Below are 9,211 nucleotides of genomic sequence, written 5' to 3'. Positions count from 1 at the left end.
GATCTGATGCGCCAATCTGGATAGAGGGCGCAATCTCAGAACCCCCTGATGAATCACGTAGGAGATCACCGACACATTGTCTGCGTGGTGACCCCTGAGGTCTGGGAGGAAGCTCCTCAGAGCCCTGCTATCCATGACAGCGCCCCAGCCCGTCTGTCGAAGCGGCTTTCCAGCGACATGACGCTCCCAGCACGGGCCTTGGGACAGAAACCGAGCTTTTCTCCACATAGATAGGGAACGAAGGCATCCGCGCGTAACCCTGATCATGTAGAATGGGTTCCCCCTCAGGGAAAACCCCTTGGTTTTCAACCACCACTGCAGGGCCCTCATGTGCAGCAGGCCGAATGGAATGACGTTGGACGCTGCTGCCATGAGCCCTTACACTCTCTGAAAATATTTTACAGTGATGGCTTGGCCTAGCTTTATACTGGTCACCCAGTTTATGAATAAAGTGTGGGCTTTATAAATAATTTTGCATGGGTCAGAGCAGACATTATGTTTTCTGCCTTTTATGCAACATTGCATATTTATGCAGAATTTAGATGATTTCACAAAGCCATCTTAGCAGTATGTACATTGTACATACAGTTAACTACGTTGCACTCCCTTTAAATCATTTACAGGCATTTTTAGGTACTGTATTTTACCAAATAAAAAAGGCAACCTCACTGTTTTCCAACCCTGTTCCTGGAGGTACACCAAACACAACACATTTTCCAACTCTTCATAATCACATCTCAATCAATTCATCACCTCTTCAGTGGAGACTCCAAGACATATAGCAGTCAGAGGAGGGAGACTTCATCAAAAACGTGCAGTGCCGTTGTGCCTTCAGGGTTAGCAAACACTACATGTCTAAGTGAGGTTCAGAAAGAGTTTTGTGACAAGACTAAGAAAATGTTTCTTCTTTTTAGAAGAATTGAAAAATTATACATTCACAATACATTCATACACAGTGTTGTACATTGCCCTGCATATTTATTCCAGACTATATGGTTGTTGGGCTGGTGCACAGGGATTCCCAACCCTGAGTCCTGAAGTCACCCCAGCACCACACATTTTACATGTCTCTTTTGAATAAATTCCCTATTAATGAACTGATCTGAATCAGATGGTTTTGATTGAGGAGACATGCAGAATAAACAGAACAGACAGATAAACCCATAAAACATTACGTTTAACAGGTATATTAAAATCAGTCAATGACCAGTTAAAAAATAAATTAATAGGCTACCTTTCTTTTTTTAACCTTTCTTCTGTTTTTGATTTACACAAATAAAAAGATCAATGACTAACTTTGTATGCATCTAAATTATATATATATATATTACTAATAGTGTCTAGACTGTTGTACAACCCACAAAAACATGAAAACAGTGTTATGATCATATCCCAAATTAAAAAGGTACAATAGTAAAGATAATAGAATTTAGCCTAAGTGTTAATATCCAGAAGTTTATCCAGACGTTTATCCATTCGTACTTTATCCAGAGGCGTGGCAAAGTAAGAAAAATCCTTTCTCAGCTCCGTCGCCGCCACGCCGCCGCACACTTTGAGCGAAGCTCCAACACGTGACTGTGATGTCTAACGTCTCATATCTTACGTCTGACGCCTGAATACTATGGGATTTTGAATACTATCTGAATACTCCCATGTTTGCTTAGCGATCGCCAAAAAAGTGCATAAATCACACCTCATACCCTCTAACCATTTCAGAACTGGCTAGTTTGTGATCATGAGCGCACATTCGCGACGTGAGGTCTCAAAGCGATACCGGGTCCTTTAATGAAGGAATAATTGAAAGTATGGGATACTCAGAATAATCAAAGATTTAAATTTGAAATTGGAGTCAGATTAAGCGTAGAGCTAAAGTAATATTGAAACTAAATTCTAATAAATAAAGTGAACTTCACTGGAGCGTTGAAAAGACATAAACGCATTATACCTTCACCCACACCATTGGATTCCGTCGTTGGGCCAATGGGTGGCCCCTACAAAAAAACTAAACAACTTAATGTTTTATTGAAAATGAAAACACAAGGGTTTTCCAGCCCGGTTCAGAGAAAGAACAGGCTGAACAAAACCAGCCAAAATAAAACAATATATTCCAACTGTAAAAAGTTCCTCAATATAACTTTTTTGTCAGAATTAAAACCAAGCCTGAGACAATAAATGGCACTTAGATAAAAGCCATGCTCACAGTAGTTATAATAATAATTTGAAATGCTCTTCTCTTCATGTGGTTTTCTGTCATGATTCTGCCATCTAGTCTTTAATTTTCCCTGGTCTTGAGGCAGGATCATGACAGACCCATGTTAAATGTGTAAGCACATGGCCATTTGTTTGGGCTGTGTGCTTGCGTTGTCTAACCCCGCCCACTTGTTACCCTCGTTTAGTCATCATTGCTTTACCCTTGTCACCTGTTTCCCTCATTAGTTTCTCCCTATTTAATCCCCTTGTGTTTGCTGTCCTGGGCTGGTTCATTGTCATTCATTATGTGAAACCAACCGTGAGTAACCTGTTGAAAGTCTTGTGAAGAGTTTGATCCTGTCTTAGCTGTTAGTTTATTGTTCAGTTTTCTGTCTTAGTGTAGTCTTGTTAGTCTTATATAGTTGATCCTGTCTTGTTTTTCCCCCTCGTGGGTTTTGTTTTTCTGTAATAAACGTAGTTCACTTGAATACTGTCTGCATTTGGGTTCATCTCCTTGCACCATCATAACAGAATGAACCGGCCAACAAGGAGCCCAGCAGACAGAATGTCTTCCCTGTTTCCATGCCAGTCGGAGCACCACCGAACAAGCAACCCAGCTGACTTGCCTGTTTTCCCTACTCTGCAGCGGGAAGACCCCAAACGATGGTGGCAGTCAGTCATCGTCGACGCCCGGGAGGGCAAGCTTCCTTTCCCCCCCTCAGGGTAAGCTGACCCTGAGGAAGTACGCCCAGGTCGTAGAAAAAAGGAGGTTTTTATTGCCGGACGTCCTGGTCAATAGCTACCTCATCGTGGGTCTCAATGTCCCTCCCCCTCTCTCTGAACGTGAAGGACTGGTCAGCCGCCCGTTCCACAGTGTGGTGGAGAGTCTGTCTCGGAGGGAGCTGCAGGGTACTACAAGGTCTTCTCCCGCTACACTTCCTTTGATCCCTGAGGGTTGTCTGCTTGGGGACCAACCCAGTCCCGCCGCGACTCCTGAGACACCTTCCACGTCCATCAATCTTCATGGTAAGCGTGAGAGGCACCCGTCGTGGGAGTCAGCATCGGCGTCTTCCTGCCCGGAGTCCTCCTCGCCTGCGCTGAACTCCCCAGTTCCTGTAACGGTTCCTGCTTCACCTCCCTCTCCGGTCACCAGTCTGGCTACCGTCTCCGCTCCGCGACCCAGGAAGAGGAGGAGGAGGGGGGGAGCTTCTGGTTCTCCGTCTCTACCTCCTCCTGTGTCCGCGATGGCTCTCCAACCCGCCGCTGAAGTCAAAAGCGATGTTCCTGGCCCCGCTGCTGTAAGCGCGGTTCCGGTCTTGGCAACAGGAGACATAGTTCTACAGCCTGCTGCAGAATGCGCTGTATCCCAGTCGGCGGTGGGGAGATCCATTCCAGAGACTTGTATCGTGAATGTCGTCTCTGAGTCTTCAGTCATGTCTGCTGAAGAGAAGGCAGCGGCCGATTCCGCTGCAAAGGCTGTGATAGAGTTCCTTATCAGCTCGCCAGGAGATGCCAGTCATCATCGCTGCCAGAACCCTGTCTGAATATTTATCCCGTCTTGTCAGAATTCTTGATAGTCCTGTCTTATCCCCTAACCCTGTGTCCAAGTCTGCTGCAGAGAGCGCTGATCCCAGGCCAGCTGCAGAGAGCGCTGATCCCAGGCCAGCTGCAGAGAGCACTGTACCCAAGTCTGCTGTACCCAGGTCTGTTGCAGAGAAGGCTGTCTCCATGACTACTGCAGAGAACTTTGTTTCCGAGTCAGCAATGGAGATTGCTGGTTCCGAGTCTGCTTCGGAGAGTGAAGGTTCCAAGTCTGTTTTTGTAAACACGGATCCTGTCCCAGCTTCACAGTCAGCCGCAAGGCCTTTCTCCGCTCCCTTGCCACCTGCCACACCCCTTGTCTTCGACCGGCTGCACCGGTCTCCACTGTCACCCGACCTCTGTCTGTTTCCCCGGTCACCCCTGTCATGGCTCAACCTCGGACTGTTTCTCCCAAACCCATTTCCCACTCTACACCACCCAAACCCGCCCAGATCCCTCGTCCTAAGCCCTCGCCCCGTAAACCTAAGCCCACCAGTCCTCCTATTCACCCTGGACAATCCCCCATGAACTCTGTGTTTCCTCCTCCTCCTCTTCCTTGTTTATTATTTTTATTTTGTCACCCCAATCCTGTCATTGTGTATTTGTGTCTGCCTTTATTGTTATTTGTCATGTTTTGTTGGTTTGTGTCCTTGTCTCAGTCCGTCATGTCCCGTGTTTAGTGTCACCTTGGGGAGCGTCTGGTAGCCGCTCCTTAAGGTGGGGGTTCTGTCATGATTCTGCCATCTAGTCTTTAATTTTCCCTGGTCTTGAGGCAGGATCATGACAGACCCATGTTTTATGTGTAAGCACATGGCCATTTGTTTGGGCTGTGTGCTTGCGTTGTCTCGTCATGTAACCCCGCCCACTTGTTACCCTCGTTTAGTCATCATTGCTTTATCCTTGTCACCTGTTTCCCTCATTAGTTTCTCCCTATTTAATCCCCTTGTGTTTGCAGTCCTGGGCCGGTTCATTGTCATTCATTATGTGAAACCAACCGTGAGTAACCTGTTGAAAGTCTTGTGAAGAGTTTGATCCTGTCTTAGCTGTTAGTTTATTGTTCAGTTTTCTGTCTGAGTCTTAGTGTAGTCTTGTTAGTCTTATATAGTTGATCCTGTCTTGTTTTGCCCCCTCGTGGGTTTTGTTTTCCCTGTTTTTCTGTAATAAACGTAGTTCACTTGAATACTGTCCGTATTTGGGTTCATCTCCTTGCACCATCATAACATTTTCTTCTTTCTCTCTCCCTCTCTCTCCTGACTGCTTCAGAGCTCTGAGAACAGCCACAAGACAAAACAACTGGATGGAGAGGAGGAACAGCAGAGTGTAGAACCAAGTATAAATATAAAACAAGTCGTTTTTTTTTTTTTTTATCATGCAGACCAAACAGGATCCAAGAGTGATTATCCAGACCATAGTGCAGCAGATCACTCTATATCTGAGAGGTTTGAACTTCAGAAAGGTTAGGATGAACCACTGGAAAAAAATGGACAAGATAAGGTTGGAGTTTCATAATCATAGGAAAAAGTTTTTTTGGGTTCACCCAAAAAATTAAAAAAAAATTATAATAATTTACTTTCCTTCATGTCATTCCAAACCTGTATGAATTTCTTCCTTCTGTGGAACAAAATAGATATACTGTATATTTAAGTGTTTTTCAGCCCTTAACATTTTGCAATAAACCTAACAACCAAATTCTCCAAAGCTATCATTTTATTAAATATTTAACAACTTGATTTGTTTTAATTTATTTACTAACTAATTACACAATTTGTGTATATATGGCCAAAAATGGGTGTTCAAGCTCTTACACAATGTTTTGTTTATGAATTGTGTTTTGAGGAGAATTGTGCGGCTGTCAATCACCGCGCCGGTGTCGATACTGGCATTCACAATCACAGATTCTACTTTTTGGAAGTATGATCAACATAGGAATTTTCACCGGAAAATGGCGTCTGAACAAGTAACATTCACGTTTGTTCTGACCAACTAACGTTAAGGGGGAAAAAGCATTGCAGTAAATCGCCCTGATTAAATCGAACAATTGCTTATCTTATCACGTCAAACCGTGCAAATTATACTTTGTTCTCAAATTGTTAATGTTAACAACATCAGCATTGCGTGACTACATTTAATGACCTTCCGATATTTATCCTTGCCTGGGCATGGGCCTGGTTGCAGTCTCTTTTTTTTCTGTAGCCACTCCAAAGTCTTTTGAAACTTAATACGTTTATAAGAACCCAAATTAATAAGTTTAATTATATCAAGTGCTGTGAGAAAAGGCTATAAATCTCCACCTCCAACATCCTCACACGCAATATAGCCTACTAGCCGAGACACCTTCTTTATGTGTACAGATGTGACGTAATGATGCAAAGACATGCTCGAATTTCCCGTGGAAATCCACCAGTAGCCTACCACTGGAATTAAAAACATGATTACAAGCTTACTGTTTTGAATCGCACTACGGCAATCAGAGAGTTTCGAACACTGGCTGATTATGTACTTGCTCAACAATTTATTTTGGAAAATTTTTAACCCAAAAAAGTTACGGATTGGAGCTTTAAATAAAATATCCTAAATTGTGGAGGAAAATCTCTCTCTCTCTCTCTCTGTGTCAATTGCAATGTCATGTTTTTTTTTTATAAAAATGTTTTTGCATCATTTGATTAGATGACAAATCACAATGATTTCCATTCAAATTTGCTTACGGCTATGTATTTCATCACAATCATTACAAAGAAATGACAAGTAACACTTAATTAAATTTGACATTTTGAAGTAGAAAGACTAAACTAGTATTTTCTTGTAAAACATAATCATGTAGTCTTTGTTTTTATTTAGAACTTCAAATTGTTTTATTTATTTATTTTTACAAAGTGAGTGACATTGGCCCTCATTTATCATTCTTGCGTAGAAACGGGCGTATATGTTGGCGTAAGATTATGCTTACACTCCTCTCACCGCCTGATTTATGAAGCTGTGCGTACCAAATCCAGGTGTACGCAATACCTGCCCTTGATAAATGCCGCGGCTGAAAACGATCGTCATTAGAATAACACGCCCCTATATATTCATGTCTCCGCTTCCATAGATATCATATAAAGGCTAGATGTCTCGTCCGCGCTGCTGGCCAATGGAGCTCGACATCCGCACACGGCGGCCATCTTAAGACAGGGTGCTCGCTCACTCATAACATGGTGCATGTACTTTTAAATAACCATAACTTGCTCAATTTTCTACCGATTTTCAAACGGTTTGGTTTGTTATAAACGTCAGAGATGTAGCTATTATACTGCATACATATGAATAATTATGTTCAAAATGTTTAAGCATTCAGAATTATAGCCACGTTAATAACGTTTGTAAGAAACCAAACCGTTTGTAAATCCGTCCAGATTTCAGCGAGATAAGAGGATTTGTGTGCGTGCTGCTCACTCACCTTAATTCACAGAGCCCTGTCCTAAGATGGCCGCCGGTGATGCCGGAAGTGACTCCGCCTTAAGACATCTAGCCTTTATATGATATCTATGTCCGCTTCCCCCACGCCCTCATTTTACGCCATGGACACACGGAAGACGGCAAAGAAGAGAAACTTGGATGAGCAAATGACCTATCACAATGTATTATTTTACAGCATGTGTTTTGAAACAATTAGCATTTAATTTCGTATCACGTCACATGTATTGGGGTGTACAATAGTGATGATGATATGATGTGGTGGAGTACCATTCATTCACATTAATAATTGCATGACAATTTGTATTATTATTATTATTATTATTATTATTATTATTATTATGATTTTTATTATTAATGATGCTTATTGTTATTTAGAAGAAGAATGTCGTTATTATTATTATTTGTATTATTATTATTATTTAAAAGAAGAAGAATGTAATTTTTATTATTTTGTCAGTCTGAATAATTTTTTGGTCATTGAAAGCCTTTCATTACTGAACCCAGTCCGTGCGCACCTGCCGGGCCTAACCATCGTTTCAAAGAATAGTAGGCTACAACGGCGAGCGCGTCGATCATATCTTTTAGTTTGTCAGTGCGTTTTGTGGTGTTAGGAATTGTTTTTCTGCGCATTTCCGCACTAACTCAAAACGTGCGTACACCACCTCCTGAGCTGGCGTAGGATTTGAGCGTGCCGTACGCCAGCGTCCATATTGATAAATCTCAAAGTCACCGTGGTTTTGGGTGTACGCTGGAAATTTGGTGTACGCACTTTTGATAAATGAGGGCCATTGTCTCTGTAGGATCATATACAGGAAAAAAAATTGAAATAAAATACTATAAAATAATATTTCATTTATTTGGTGAGTAGGGGAGAGCGGGGCACAAAGTAACGCTTTTTGACTTTCTCAGTTTGTGTAAATCTACTTATGGTTCAGAGTATTTATTTTTTCCCACATTAATTTCCCACATGTCTAGTACAATTATGTGTTTTTGTTTTATTAATACAGTATGTACTTTTTTCTTGATACACCCCGAAAGAATGGAAGTGAAATGTGACAACATGCCCCATAGGTGGGGTACATTGTAACATGTGTGGGGCACATTGTAACATAACATATGACAGCTTAAATCTGATCTAATAAAAAATATATACAAAACAAACTAAAATATTTTCTAAATAAAATACAATTAAAAACTTTTTCATATAAAATAATGGCAATTTTTTATAATTAAATATAAACAAATTTTTGAGTTTTGACTACGAACACATGAAAAAAAAGCTATACAACATAGTTCAAAACAAATAAATAATTAGTAATTTCTGAACATTGACTCTTAGTCTTTATTCACCTTTTTCTCACGTTTTCTCAATAAAATTAATAAAAGTATAGAATATAATAGCATATTTCTAATAGGGGCACATTGTAACGCAGTGTTACAACATGCCCCCGCCTGCACAACTGGGATTTAAACCCTGCTAGTGTCTTCAGCTAGTTAGCGAAGCATTAAATAACTATCTCAACTGTTAAATAACTTCTTGGAGATTAAAATAATATCAGATTTGTCTTATTTTAAATAAACACAAAAAATAGAGATGAAAAATTAACTTAAGTAAGAAATTTACTATGGTTTAATAAATGTCTATGGATATCTTCCAAAAAAAAAAAAAAACGATTTTCCAGCTTAAGTAAAAAAATACAAATAAAAATAAACAACAAGGTTTAATAATGGTAATTTGAGGAAATTAAACAATTGAATGTTTTATGAAAAACAAGGGCAATAAAGTTTTCCAGTTCGGTGCAGATAGAGAACAGGCTGCACGAAACTAACAAGAACAAAACAAAAAAATACAGCAGACAAATGTTCATCAGAATATTGTTTTGTCAGAATAAAAGAGAATCCTGCAATAATAAATGGCACACACATAATAGCCATGCTCACAGAAATTATTAGAATGAGATGAAATGCTCTTCTCTTCATGTGG

Source organism: Leuciscus leuciscus (assembly GCF_965113295.1).
Source record: "Leuciscus leuciscus genome assembly, chromosome: 16".
NCBI lineage: Eukaryota > Metazoa > Chordata > Actinopteri > Cypriniformes > Leuciscidae > Leuciscus > Leuciscus leuciscus.
The sequence above is the reverse complement of the archived record's forward strand: the minus strand, read 5'-3'. Positions refer to the sequence as shown.